Source organism: Phoenix dactylifera, chromosome 8, assembly GCF_051530095.1.
Source record: "Phoenix dactylifera cultivar Ajwa chromosome 8, Ajwa_hap1_PhDact_Kaust_v1.1, whole genome shotgun sequence".
Classification (NCBI taxonomy): Eukaryota; Viridiplantae; Streptophyta; class Magnoliopsida; order Arecales; family Arecaceae; genus Phoenix; species Phoenix dactylifera.
The window spans coordinates 33,645,660-33,660,077 of record NC_143197.1 but is presented as its reverse complement, the minus strand read 5'-3'; the positions used below and the strand labels follow the sequence as shown (position 1 = coordinate 33,660,077).

The 14,418-nt window shown below is 46.9% G+C and overlaps 1 long non-coding RNA gene across 2 annotated transcripts; it reads left to right on the top strand.

The window, feature by feature from the left end:
- Positions 1-1,294: 1,294 nt before the first annotated feature.
- LOC113462534 (uncharacterized) lies at positions 1,295-7,658 on the top strand. 2 transcript variants are annotated; one of them, XR_015968492.1, is made up of 2 exons: positions 1,295-1,414; positions 5,641-5,960. It is a non-coding gene; the product is annotated as an uncharacterized LOC113462534 (long non-coding RNA). The 2 variants fall into 2 exon arrangements; XR_016396328.1 differs by lacking the exon at positions 5,641-5,960 and adding an exon at positions 6,233-7,658 and having other exon boundaries at positions 1,337-1,414.
- Positions 7,659-14,418: the final 6,760 nt, after the last annotated feature.

Genomic DNA, 14,418 nt, shown 5'->3' with positions numbered 1-14,418 from the left:
TCACTTTCACCTGACCTAGACCTACCAATATAGCGTGCCAGGTACGCTACGCTACGCTAGTGGTGTGTATACTCACGAAGATGGAGACAAACAAACGCCCGCCGGCCCGATAAAAAGCCGGACGGGTTTGAAATTTTTAATTGAGTCGAGTTGGAGTTGGAAAAAAAAAAAAATCGGGCGGTTCCTTCACTGCTGTTTGTTTTTCTTTTTCCTTTCTCTCGAAAAGAAAACGTCGAAAAAAATCTTCCCGATCCCGTGGCCACGAGAGCCGGAGCGCGGCTTTGCAAGAGGGGGAGAAGCCTAGCCCGATCCCGCGGCCACAAGAGCCAGAGCGGGGCATCCGGCTCTCGTGGCATCCGCTCCACGGATCATGGGCTTTGGCCACGAGAGCCAGAGCGTGGCATCCGCTCCACGGACCATGGGTTTTGCGGTTCACGTTATTAGCCGTATCTTTTCGGTAGAGCCGTAAAGGATGTTGCCACCCAAGGAAGAGTGCGTTTTTCAATCTCTGTAGCTGCAAATTTATTCGTCAGAAAATATTTGCACACCTCATACGGTTGTGAAGTCCTACATCTGGGACAATTTGGTTTATTGTCGAGGCTGTGGATTGCTGCATGCATACTTTACCATACATTATCCTAAATATTAAAAAAAAACTCTATTTTTGCCTCTGTTATCAAAAAGAAAAAGAAAAAAACTCTATAGCTGCATATTTGTTTTTTTTTTCCCCATGGGTTCTGCCTGGTACACCCACCTAACGATGAAACACTTTTCTTTGTTCACATTTTATTTGTTAATTAAACGACGACCAGCGAGGAGCACGATGATTAGCAACTTGCACAGGTCCCACTTCTTTGGGGTCCAAAGAGCCCACCCATTTAGAAGTCATGCCAGCGTTTTGAGGGACATTTATTACATATTTACATTCAGAAGAGAAGTTAAGCCCAATGACAAACAATTCCCCACAAGATTCGACTAAATTATTAAAAAAAAGGAAAAACGCCCACATGCTTTCCTCAAGCAACCAACACACAATCATGACCAACTTCGCGCCAAGGAATAAACAAAAACCATAATAAGGAAACAAAAAAACACATTGTTCGAACAAACATTTTAGAAGAAGTTAACCTATTGCTACCAAAAGACAAAAAAAAAAAAAAAAAAAAAAAAAGAGGTCCATGGAGTTCGTAAGAGCCGTGCTGCGTTTGGCCTGTTTATACCGTCAAAGGTGTGGCTGGAATTTATTCAGAAGCCATCTCTCTAGCGTTTCCAACATAAATACGCCAAGATTTCTACAGGTTCTGACTAGCAAGACGACTTTGAAAAACTTGGAATTTGGCGTTCATCAATCAGCATGGACTGCATCCCAACCTCTCCGCGAACCAAGCACGCCCGACATTAACCGTACCAATGAGTACAGTATTTTCCTTCCTAATTTCTTTTTGATGATTTAACGACCGAGAATATTGATGCACTTAACACTAGCAAAGTTTGTCATCAAACTAGTTTTGCTATGTTTTTTCTGTTTTTTTTTATTTGGAACGATAACAAGTCTTGCTATGATGTCATCTCCAAGAATTACAACCGAGCTACTATACTATTAGGAACAAGATGGAATTCCAATAAAAAAAATTAGAAAACTATTGTGAATGAGCAATCAGACAAAAATTTCTTGGCCGATACATCCATCTCCTTGATATCGTTAGCAAGGGTAATACTAATAAGCCTCAAATCCCATAAACTGCATAAGTGATTCAAGTATACAAAAAAAAACCTAACATACATCCACAAAAGATGGCACGGTTATCTTTGGGAACAAAAGAACAAAGAATGAAAAAGACCATAACCAACAAAAACTTCATCTGACTGTTAGTCACTATGGGGATCCTGCTCCCATTTTAAATTCCAGAGGTCATGCACTTTCATCAATAAAGACCAAAATCCTAAAACATCAATAATAAGAATCTTTTAGCACATGAACCTACCTTTTGGAGGAAAACGTACGAATAGAGCTCCGGACCATAGAGATTGATGAGAGTAACAACTGTAAAAAATGGCATCTGTCACTCCTGATTTATGGACAACTTGTTGTCAGTCTCCATCTTCAGAATCTATATTTGGATAAATGAAAGTCAGAAATTTGTAGGATCATGGCCCTAAAGGTAGCAGCTTATCAAGAAATTGAAGAAACCATAAGCAATATCAAGCGGAGGGGAAAAGAAGAAGGATTGTCCTCCACAGAAAAAAAACCATGGAGATCAAATGCAGTTTATCATCCACCTTTTACAACCATTTTGATGTCATAAACTCTATGCTGGGTTGGTTAAATCAATCTGCTCATATCATCTTGGTTGCTTTAGAAGAGAAACTCACATGTGACCTCTGACAAAGTAAAAAATTTAAACTATGTATATAGGAAGAGTCAAGTTAAAAGTTGTGAACACAGCAAGAGCAATCAGAGTAGCATGTTTTGATGCCAGGCCTATAATCTACCTGCTAGACCTTCTTTACAAAATTGCTGCAACTATTCAAGAATATGCCAGAACATCACAATGACCAACTTAAAAGGAGAAAAGGCTGCACTATACAGCAAATCCAGTTTTTATGATTAGTAAAACCACATTTGGTTGTTGTTCGATGTAAATAGATATTTTTCTCTAATATGGATATGGTGGACTGAGGAAGTAACTGCTCCATGCAGACACTTCTACCAGTTCCTAATGTACTAAGAACCCTACTCAGATTCCCAAATGATCATCTTGTTTCATTGATTTAACAAAATATGGTTATAAGCAATATTTTATAAAATGCATAGTGTGCAAACTACATTATTTACCTGATCAAACGTCCTCTACTACTTGTCCTCTATTACCCATTTGTCTCATGATCATTGCACAAATGAGTTTCCACCAGTAGGTGTGGAACACAAGCAGGGTAAGATGCATTGTATTGAAAACATAGTATAAAGTGGTGGGGAAACCATTCACTGAAATCAGGGGCTCAATGGAATAGTAGCTGGAAATTCAACCATCAAAACAATAAGCAAAATTAAAAGCAAAAGTTTAATTACACAAACAATTAGATGACACTAACAGACCTTGAAGTCTTAATTATCCAAAAGGGGAAGTATATTAACCGTAATGCTAACCATGAGACTGCAAAAAGTCCAAATACAACGCTAGCTGCCGTCTCCTCTGAATATTTGAACACTTTGGCTGCTTCCAGAAGTACATTGCTTGTATCATGTAGGGCAAGAATAATAGTCCCAATTTGAAAAAATCTGCAAAATGAAACACATTACTTTTATTATTCCTAGCCTTCACAAAGCTTCACAAACATATTGACAAAATTTATACAGATATCAGTTCTGAAAATACTAGACATGAAGCATTTACATTTCCTTAAAGAGGGGGGGGGGGGGGGATATGTAACCTTATTTCTCAAAGAATTAATTATAGTTTTTGATAAAACATTAGCAAGAGGTAAAGTTGTAGTGATAAAAGGATAAGCATCAATGAAGAACTTAAGCATTAAGCATATTACAGAAGAAATCTACAAATTTTTAAAAAAAGAAAACTAGGAATATACCAGATACAAGAATAATACGCGCCAAAATGCACATGGATAACATGAAGCTTGACTGCATGTAAGTTCATTCCTGATTCATAAGTCCACACAAGCAGATCACTAGAATCCACGATAAGCCACTGCCAACCATGTAGTACATAAGGATGTGAAGGTTCAACATTTTAACACTATGGCACAAGACTCAACCCCGAAAAGCCTCCAAGTCTCAAATCAATCTCACATATGGTCACAGCTCTGCAAATATCTGATGTTGTTCTTTGCCCATAAATTGATTACAACGGAGTAATGGTAATGATAGACAATAGAATAAAAGAAAAGGGAATGAGAACAAAAAAATAGAAAAAGAAGTATTCAGTTTATATTTTCTGAGCACAAACCCCTGTTTTCTTATTCATAGGCTAGGATGCCCACAATTTATGGCCTTTTAGGGTCTGCCTAGCATTTCATATAAGTTGCACCACTGACAGTGGGTTCTAAACAAATATGTATATATGTACGATGCGACTGCATAAAGTCAACTAGCTTTCATTGCATTAAAACTCTAAATACCTAAAAGCACGTTTAGATTGCACCAAATCATACAAATCTTAAACAGTTGCGAAATCTGAATCATAAAAAATTATAAATCATGGTTTATGACAGCACAAATTGTTAAAACATTTTGGTAAATGTGTCTTCCAATGGGTTGGCAAACATGTATCTGGCTTGTATCCTTTGACTTGACATATGAAATAACTAAAATTGTTCAGTTCATTCATGATATATTGAATTATTAGGCTATTGGTGCACCAAACTGACATTTGCAGTCAATTTCGTCGGACATCTAATAACATATATGTATATTTATCCATAATTCCTTGTAGAATGTAAGTACAAATTGAGTAGCAACCTGATTCCTGGCCTTAGGACCTGATTGAGCAACTACGTTGTTAATCTTTCTACATGCTATAAAATTTCTGTGCATTAAAATTTAGTAGCTTATGGTTGATTTTATCCATTAGAGAATTTGCTCAATCATCATTTCAATAGGTATTGATTCTACAGATGACCACGTCTTTTTTGTAAACATGCCAACCAGGAGCATCTTTTGAATATCAAAGAATTCAAATAACTGAGTTCTAATGAGGTTTTCTAGAAATCGAGTAAACTAATTAGCAGCATCTTGGCAAATGAAACGAAATATCAACATGGATGACTGTGAGACAAATGAATTGTCACACCAATCTTTGGATCTTTTAGCATCATTAAGCAGCCACTAGCTTGGAATGTGGATCCAATGAAGTGTAAGTCCATATCATTTTATGGTATGGCAAACTTAACTCCCAAAAGTTCTTTCAATTCCCAATAAAGTTTACACACATTCTTTCAGACATCCTTATGGTATCACTTCCACAGATAATGATATGTTGCATAGAGACAGGTATACTATGGCCTGAGTCATGCTAGTCACATTCATCAGGTAATCAATCCAACAACTTTGGAAGCCATGAGATCATCAACCTAAAGAATATGTCAAACTGATGTTTAGTCTGCATGTTTAGATCCCCACTAACCACCACCACCCCTACCTCAAAATACATAGATATATACATACACATAATATATTTCTTCCACCATTTTGATGTGAAAAAGAATTACTCTTACAAAACAGATGTAATGGCCACAATGCACTAACAGCAAATCGAGATAACTGCATGGCAAAAAAAAAAAAAAAAAAAAAAAACAGAAGGAAGAAAGTTTGCAGGCCCATGCATATTATCTATGTGCAACACGTATTGCTCTTAACATCTCAACAGTTCCATCATGTTGGTGTTTGATAATATATACTCATTAACAATGGACATGTTTTTGTTACCAGAAAAAAAACAATGGATGTGTTTTCATTCTTTATGGGAAATGCTTGATGTGGAGAGATTTAATCTCTTCAAGCAAATTATTGTTCTAACCTTAAAAATAATAAAGATCAAAGAGCTGCTTTAGTCTTTTTCTGGTGTGAACTTTGAACTTTTATCTGTTTTCTTTCAAAAGATTGATCCACCATGTTAATGGCAGGAAGCCCTTCTTAGGTCTCTCAACTGGGAAGACTTCGTAACATCTGACAACATAAGTAATCAGAGAAGCATCGATCGAGCTTGATCATTTTCAATATTTGAAGAGATATTAGTGAAATTTATAGACTTTGAAAAGAGAACAAGGAAGACTTACAGAAATAAAAACCAACAGCAATTATGACATAATAGCATACAGTTGTGTTGCATCTGCATTCTGCAATTCACCCTCACGCAGCACATTATCCTCTATCCTTCATTTTATATGCAATCAGTCAAGCGATAATGTTGTTCTGTGAGAATAATTTGACAATTTGTATGTTATAGCATTGCTCCATCAACAACTGCTTTTTTTTAAGGGGGTGGGGTGGGGGGCCAAGGAGTGTAAAACTTGTACTCCTTTGAGGTATTAGAAGTTCATATTTACTTTATGAAACTATGCAGATGAATACTGATAATATACTGCTATTTCCTTTAAACTACAAATGCAATCAAGATACTAGAACTTACACGAAAGCTAATCGAAGGATCACTACTTAGATAAGTCTAGAGTCTATAGATCACATTCATCTGATTACATGATCCTATTTCAGCAGACAGTGTCTGTTTTTTCCTCTGATTGCTACTTAATACTCCTACATGAAGAAGAACATGCAAGCCTTGGAAGGAGTAATCCGTTAGTGATAATGTTATTGTAAAGCAATCAATTCAATACATACATAATATTAAAGTCGCTCATAATGAAGATCGTCAACAAGAGCAGCAATCTACCTCAAACGGGCAGTATATGATTCCATAAATAGAAGCATACACGATGAAAAGTCGCCAAGGTTGTGATTTCAGAATTCAGACATGCTTGATGAGCATCTGATTTTTTTTTCCCCTTTCCTTTTTCTCATCGATTATTTTTCCGTCGTGCTAGGAATTACAATGACCAAACCAACCTACTGCCGGCCTTTCCTCCCTTTCTGCGAGAGCTTGAGATGTTGTTCTTGGATGTTCCTGATGACCCATACATCTCTGGGCAGTTCTTCGTTTCCCAGAGAAAAATAACCTAATAGCCTGGCGTTAGATTTTGAATTCCAAATACCCACGCATCTCTTCTTGTGCAAGAACCGAGTCTCACATGAATTTGACATGGGAATGCTCCCAATCAGAAAGAAGCCCCAGGATTCCAATAAAGAAACCACGCGTCAACAGCAAGAGAGGAGAAACCTGAAACGGACGGACGGACGGACGGACGGACGGACGGACGGAGCAGCAGCAGCAGCATTTGGAGAATGCGGTTCAGGGATTGGTGGAGACGAGGCGGTCGAGCAAGAACATGGCGCCCAGGAACCAGACCGCGAAATAGAGCACGATCAAGAGATCCAGGTCACCGCCCGTGCGGCCCCAGATCGGTCCCATGCCCGCGGAGAAAGAGAAGGAATCAACCGAGGGGAGCAGCGTCAGCTCTCCAGAGGCGAAAGCGGCAGCGGATCACGAAGAGGATCGCACACGCACACAGATGAGGGAATGCGGTCTCGACAGTGACCCCGGAGAAGAGCTGCAGAGGAAGGAAGAAAGAGAGAGAATAAGAATAACAGAAGGAAGAAACGATAAGAATGATGATGATGATCGTTACGAGGAAGGGAGCCGCGCCTTGCCGATGGATGACCCGAGCAATTAATGCTCCTTCCGTTCAATCGGAGACCAGACCAGCGGTGAGACAATGGGAGGAGCACGAGCGAGCGGGGCCTCCTCTTAAAAGCACACGGATTCTGGTCTGTCCGCTCTTCGGCCGTCCGATTCGAGAAAACTATGCGAGGAACCTGATATTCTTGCCAAGAGTGTTCACATTAATATAATTGATCTTTGGAATTCTTTGCTGTTGATCATGGGTTTATAGCGGCTAATTAATATTTCTACAGATTGGTTGGCAAGTAGAGATTTCAATTATGATATTTTTCTCAAATGATGTGGCACATCCAGAGTTATTTTTGTTGCTACAAACTGATTGCCCTGCATGGGCCTTTCTTTCTAGCAGTCTTGTTGAGGTCATTTAAGAGTATTCTTTTCTTTTCTTTCCTTTTATCAAAAAAAAAAGAGAAAAAATAAAAGGTGGGATGAACATGCTAAAAGAAAAAAATGCAAGGTCTTGGACAGGAAGATAGTAGATTGATTTTGAGAGCCTCAAGAAAATAGCACAGACACTGCATCTAAGGATCAAAGTATCCTGGTTTCAGATTAGATAAATATTCTCAATATATTTAACTCTTAATATAGATTTGGAAGCACATTCCTGTTGATCTGTATGCTATTTTGTCATGCCTTTTTAAAGAACTATAAACCAATTAGATCTCCAGTCACTTGCATTTCATGTGCCCAATGCCTATAACCAAGTTAAAGTTCGTTTTAAGGAGAGTGTGAAATAACTTCAGTCTTCAGCTACCTCCATCCCCTCCGGTCCATGCTTATTCTACTAGTTTTGCCCTTGGATGGCTATTTGTCTGTCATCTCTTTACTTTTAGTATGGTATTCTCGCTTCTCTTCGCCACTTGGGTTCCACCAGAGCATCCTTCCCCAACTACAGGCCACTCTAGCCGACGACAGAGGCACGCACCCATGGCCTAATACCCTCATCACGAGCCAAACAGCAACCACTTTTTTCCGCTCTGGTTGACTCTAATTCCATTGAAGGCCATCATGTCCGACAGAGTGATGTGGCATCCAACTCCATTGGTTCCCTCTCAAGGCTCGCTTCTGGCGACTCCCGCTTCCTTAGCCTTCGATATGGACTTCGATCTAGCCTCGACCGTGGAAGGCTGTGAGTTTCCTCTAGGGCCCAGCCTCAACGGGGGAAGGCCGGCTAACGCATTGCTTGCTCCTCACTCCAGCTGCATGAGAGGGGTTGCCGCGAGGTTCGTCTTCATCTCCTCTTCTTGGCTGATTTGCTTGGCCAAGCTCCTACCAAAGCCTCCTCGAGCCATCCTCGGCCACCACACCCCCCGTCGCTAGTGAAAACCACCTCTGTTTGCCAATCTTGTTCATATGGGCAACATGAATTAATACACTCTGGTGTTTATGGGTCCTTATTATTGGATTCAAGGCCGAATTACATGCAGCCATTGTTATTTTGTTCGTCTTTGCGCGGTGCTTTTAAAGTTTAAATATGTTAGACGATCTCTTGGTCCTTTGACTGTTACCATGATATGTAATATTTCATTCGACTTTCCTCGTCTATATATGTGCTGCAAGTAATATAGGACATGTTTTACATGTTATTGACTGCAGCTTAGATGGTCTCCCGGGAATCAATCTTAAAGTTAGGTGTTTCCCCTATTTAATATCCATCTAGTTTGATTTCTACTTATATTCATATTGCAATGATAATTGGACGATTGATAGGGGTGCATGCATTGCACCCTATGTTGCAAGTACCAGCGAAACAGCAATTAAATAATTTTATTCCTCCCTTGATTAGGTAAGGGGCTGATACCAATGGGGTTAAAATTGTCTCGTGAATGGTTTACTTTTTAGCATCAAAACGGAGTCTAGAGGCCGAGTATTCGTTTCTCAATCTCACCATCCAATCCAGGCTCAATCAGGAAGGAAAAACAAGAAAAAAAGAAGAAGAAAGAACATCCTTAATAGCCCGTTCCATTTCTATGATTCATGACTGTTACGGGGGAACTAAGCCGCCATGCTCCACGTGACCGGCACGCGCGCCCATGAAGACTACGGCTGTCCTTCGATCCAGCAGTCCGGCCCCGAGTCGGACATCTTCGGCTTCGCGGCCCGACCCCGAGTCGGCTGCCCCTTAATCTAGCAATCCGACCCCAAGTCGGATATCCTCAGCACCGCAGTCCGACCCCGGGTCGGCTGCCCCCTGATCCAGCACTCCGACCCCGAGTCGGAGATCTCTTGATAACGACAGGCTGCTTCCCAGAGGCACGCCGAGGCCTCCTGCTCCACTACTCCCTGCAACGGCTGTATCCGATGCTGTTCCACGATCTCCTGTATCAGCCGTACAAAGCGGAACTCCACTACGCCCTGTCATGGCCGTACCCAGCGCTGCTCCACGACGCCCTGTAACGGCCATGTCAGTGGCCACTCCATCGCGCCCCACGATGACAAACCCCCCTGAGAGACCCCCCAGCCAGGTATATATGCGGCTGGGGGGAGAAGGGGGGGTAAGCAATATCTTCCAGAGCACTCTCTTGCTTGCTATTATCATTTCTCCTCCTCCTCCAATCTCCTCTGACTTGATCGTCGGAGGGCCCCCACTACCCCAGTGGTGGTGCGAGGCTTGCTCGCAGGTTTCCCGGTGGAAGGTGGAGCGTAACCAACACCAACCAAGACAACTCAGACGGAACCCCGTTCACACCGCTGTGTCAATCGTTCTCGGTTTGGACCACCAGCAACAGTTGGCGCTAGAGGAAGGGCCTGATCTCAGAGCGATCGTAATGGCACGGCGAGGTGGTCGTGGAGCTTCCAATGCCTCTGGTCGCGGGGCCTCTCGCGCCTCCGGCCGGGAGGCCGCTGCGTCTCCAACACATTCTCAGCAACACTCCACCATTCCACCCCCCATTCAGATGGTCGAAGCCGCTCAGTTCGACCAGTTAGCCCAGCAGGTTCGCACCCTCGCGGAGGTAGTGCAGAACCTGCAGGGTGTGATGTCTCGAGCGCCACAGCGGGCCCAGGAGCCGCTGCCCCCCGAGCGCTCACCTGTCTTCCTCAACCCGCGCTCCTTCCTCTCCCATGGGGAGGAGCGCCGGCGCGAGGAAGATTCTCGAGCACGGTCCATTCTGCCGGGACCGTCCCATCGAAGCTGCGCGGGGTACAAGAGGCGGGCCCGGGCGCGTTCCCAGACCCCCCAGTCCTCAAGGAACCCGCGCTCCAGTCGGTCCCCCTCTCGGTGCTCCTTGTCTCCCACCCACCGGTCGCGCTCCCTGGACCGGCGGGTGGACGATCTCCACCGACAACTCCAGGTCCTGAAGGGCCACTCTAAAGATCCCTTCGCCGACTTGGAGATCTCCTCCCAACCGGCGCTTGCCTCGAGGATCCTGCGGACCCCAAATCCGCCGGGATTCAAAATGCCGGCGATCGAGCCCTATGACGGGGCGGCGGACCCACGGGATCACGTGGAGAGTTTCAGGACTCTTATGCTCCTCCATGGAGCATCAGATCCCCTCCTCTGCAAGGCCTTCCCGGCGACCCTCCGTGGCCCAGCCAGGGCGTGGTTCGCCGGCCTGGAGGCTGACTCTATCCAGTCCTTTGACCAGTTCACTCGCCTCTTCATCAGCCATTTCGCCGTCAGTAGCCGGCGGCGATTGGTTTCCGACTCCCTCTTTGATGTCCGGCAAAACGAGGGAGAAAGCCTGCGGGATTACCTTACCCGCTTCAACAAGGCTACATTGGAGGTCCGGAACCTGAGCCAGGAGGTGGCTCTCTCAGCCCTGAAGCGTGGCTTCCGGAAGGGCAGACTCACCTTCTCCCTGGACAAACGCCTGCCGCGGAGCTTCCCGGAGCTGTTGTCTCGGGCGAACCAGTATGCAGACGCCGAGGAGGCAGCCGCCCACCGGAACAAGGAGGCCGCCGAGGCCCCTCTAAAGCTCGGGAAGAAAAGGCGAAAAGAGGCACCCCAGAGGAGGAGCCCGACGCCTCAACATCGGCGCAGAAGCCCGTCACCGGCGAGGAACCACGGCGCCCCACGCCCTCGTTCTCCGCACCGACGCTTCAACCAGTACACCCCACTCCTGGCCCCCCGGGCCCAGATCCTTATGGAGGTCAAGGGGCGGGAGAACCTCCCGGTCCCGAGGCAGATGAAAAAAATCCCTGGGAGGAGGCCCTCTCGAGCGTACTGTGAGTACCACCGAGACCACGGCCACGACACCGAAGACTGCTTCCAGCTTCGGGACGAGATCGAGGCTCTCATCCGCCGAGGGCGTCTCGGTCGATATGTAAACGACCGACGTCCCCCCGCAGACCCGCGCCCGGCCGACCCGGCCCCTCAGGAGCCTCGGGAGCAGAATCGACCCGTCGCGGGCGTGATCCACACCATCACTGGGGGCTGCTCTCGGCCTGTGAGGAATGCAGGGGGCTCGGTGGAAGCATCAGGGGTGGCCGTCGCGAAGAGGCAGCGGGTCGGAAATGTAATCACTTTTTGTGATGAGGATGTAAAGGGGGTTCAGACCCCCCATGATGATGCCATGGTGATCTCCCTCACTATGGCGAACTATGATGTAAGGCGTGTTCTTGTGGATAGTGGAAGCTCAGCTGATATTTTGTTTTACGAGGCCTTCCAAAAGATGAGCTTGTCCCGACAAGTGTTGCACAAAACATCCACCCCCCTCATAGGATTCACTGGAGACGCTATCTCGGCCGAAGGTGTCGTTGAGCTGCCTGTGACTGCGGGCGTTGCACCCGCAGAAGCCACGGTGCGGCTCGGGTTCTTGGTCGTCCGTGTTCCCTCGGCCTACAACGCTATCCTCGGACGACCCGGACTGAACGCCCTTCGCGCGGTAGTCTCTACATACCATTTGCTAATGCGGTTCCCCACGGCGGCCGGGATTGGAGAGGTCCGAGGTGACCAACCGACCGCACGGCAATGTTTCCTAGCAACTCTCAAAGGGAAGAAGCCCGTGGAGGCCCTAAGCGTCGAGTCCCTTGACGCCAGAGACGAGGTGGCTTTGCGGCACGGGGAGCCGGCCGAGGGTGTGATCGAAGTTCCCCTTGAGGAGGGTCGCCCGGACCGTACGGTCCGGGTCGGTGCCAACCTCGACTCGGAAGCTCGGCTCAGGTTAGTGGAATTCCTCCGAGCCAATGCTGATGTATTTGCCTGGTCGGCGGCCGATGTACCTGGGATCGACTCGGAGGTCATTTCTCACGCCCTCAACGTCGACCCAACCCACCGACCAGTAAAGCAGAAGAAGAGACACTGTGCCCCGGATCGGATCCGAGTGGTCGACCAGGAGGTAGACAAGCTCTTGGAGGCAGGATTCATAAGGGAGGTCAGCTACCCCGAATGGCTGGCAAATGTCGTACTTGTCCGGAAGGCGAGCGGGAAGTGGAGGATGTGCGTCGACTACACCGACCTGAACAAGGCGTGCCCCAAGGATAGCTTTCCGCTTCCACGGATAGACCAACTGGTCGACGCGACTTCCGGACATCAGCTGCTGTCTTTCATGGACGCCTTTTCCGGCTACAACCAAATAATGATGGCTCCACAGGACGAGGAGAAAACTGCCTTTATAACAGACCGGGGGCTGTACTGTTACAAGGTAATGCCCTTTGGTCTGAAGAATGCTGGCGCCACTTACCAGCGCCTCGTCAACAAAATCTTCAAAGGGCAAATCGGCCGGAATATGGAGGTGTACGTGGACGATATGCTGGTGAAGAGCCGCCATGCCGACCAGCACATCGCGGATCTGGAGGAGACTTTTGCCACCCTGCGGAAGTTTCGCATGAAGCTGAACCCAGCGAAGTGCGCCTTTGGCGCTTCGGCCGGGAAGTTCCTCGGTTTCATTGTCAACCAGCAGGGGATCGAAGCCAACCCTGACAAAATCAAGGCCATCCAAGATATGTCCCCTTCGACCAAAGTGAAGGAGGTTCAGGAGCTCGCTGGAAGGGTCGCCGCGCTCGGACGATTTGTGGCAAAATCGGCCGAACGCTGCCAACCGTTCTTCAAGGTGTTGAAGCGTCCGAAAGACTTCCTTTGGACGGCCGAATGTCAAGTGGCATTCGACCAACTCAAGGAGTACTTGGCGTCTCCTCCCCTGCTGTCCAAGCCGCAAGAGGGGGAGATGCTCTACCTCTATCTGGCGGTCTCCCCAACCGCAGTCAGCGCAGTACTGGTTCGGGAAGAGGCAAAGCTCCAGAAGCCTGTGTACTACATCAGCCGGGTCCTACGGGATGCCGAGACGCGGTATGCGAAGGCGGAAAAGATCGCCTTCGCGCTGCTCACTGCGGCCAGGAGGCTTCGCCCCTATTTCCAGGCTCATCCTGTCACCCTCTTGACCGATCAACCACTGCGGCAGATCCTCAGCAATCCTGAGAATGCGGGACGGCTGGTGAAGTGGGCAGTAGAACTTGGTGAGTTCGACATCCGCTACCAGCCCCGACCCGCCATCAAGGCCCAGGTGCTCGCGGACTTCCTCGCTGAGTGCACTGTGCAGGAGGCGGAACCTAGGCCGCCGGAAACACCCAGCCTCGACCTCCCAATCTGGACGCTTCACATTGATGGGTCGTCGAACCCCGAAGGTGGAGGGGCCGGGCTGGTCCTTACCAGTCCCGATGGAGTGATAGCCGAGTATGCCTTGAGGTTCGGATTTCCAGTGACCAACAACGAGGCGGAATACGAGGCCCTAGTCACAGGACTCAAACTCACCAAGGAGCTCGGCATCCGGCGTTTGAAGGTCTTCACCGACTCCCAGCTGGTGGTCGGGCAGGTCCGAGGGGAGTTCGAGGCTCGGAGCCCGACCATGCAGAGCTATGTCTGGAAGGTGCAAGCACTCATTCCCGACCTCGGCAGTGTTGACATTCAGCAGGTCCCGAGAAGCGAAAATGCCAGGGCCGACAGGCTGTCCCGCTTGGTGGGCGCAGACGCGCACAACTTGTCGAGGGCGATCTACCTGGAGACCCTGGATGCCCCGAGCATCGGCGAGGCCGGAGCGGTGATGGCGATTGATCCGGAGCCATCTTGGATGGACCAGCTCGTCGCCTACCTCGCCGAAGGAATCCTTCCAGAGGACGAAGATCAAGCTCGGCGACTCGTCATGAAGTCCGCCCACTACGTACTCTA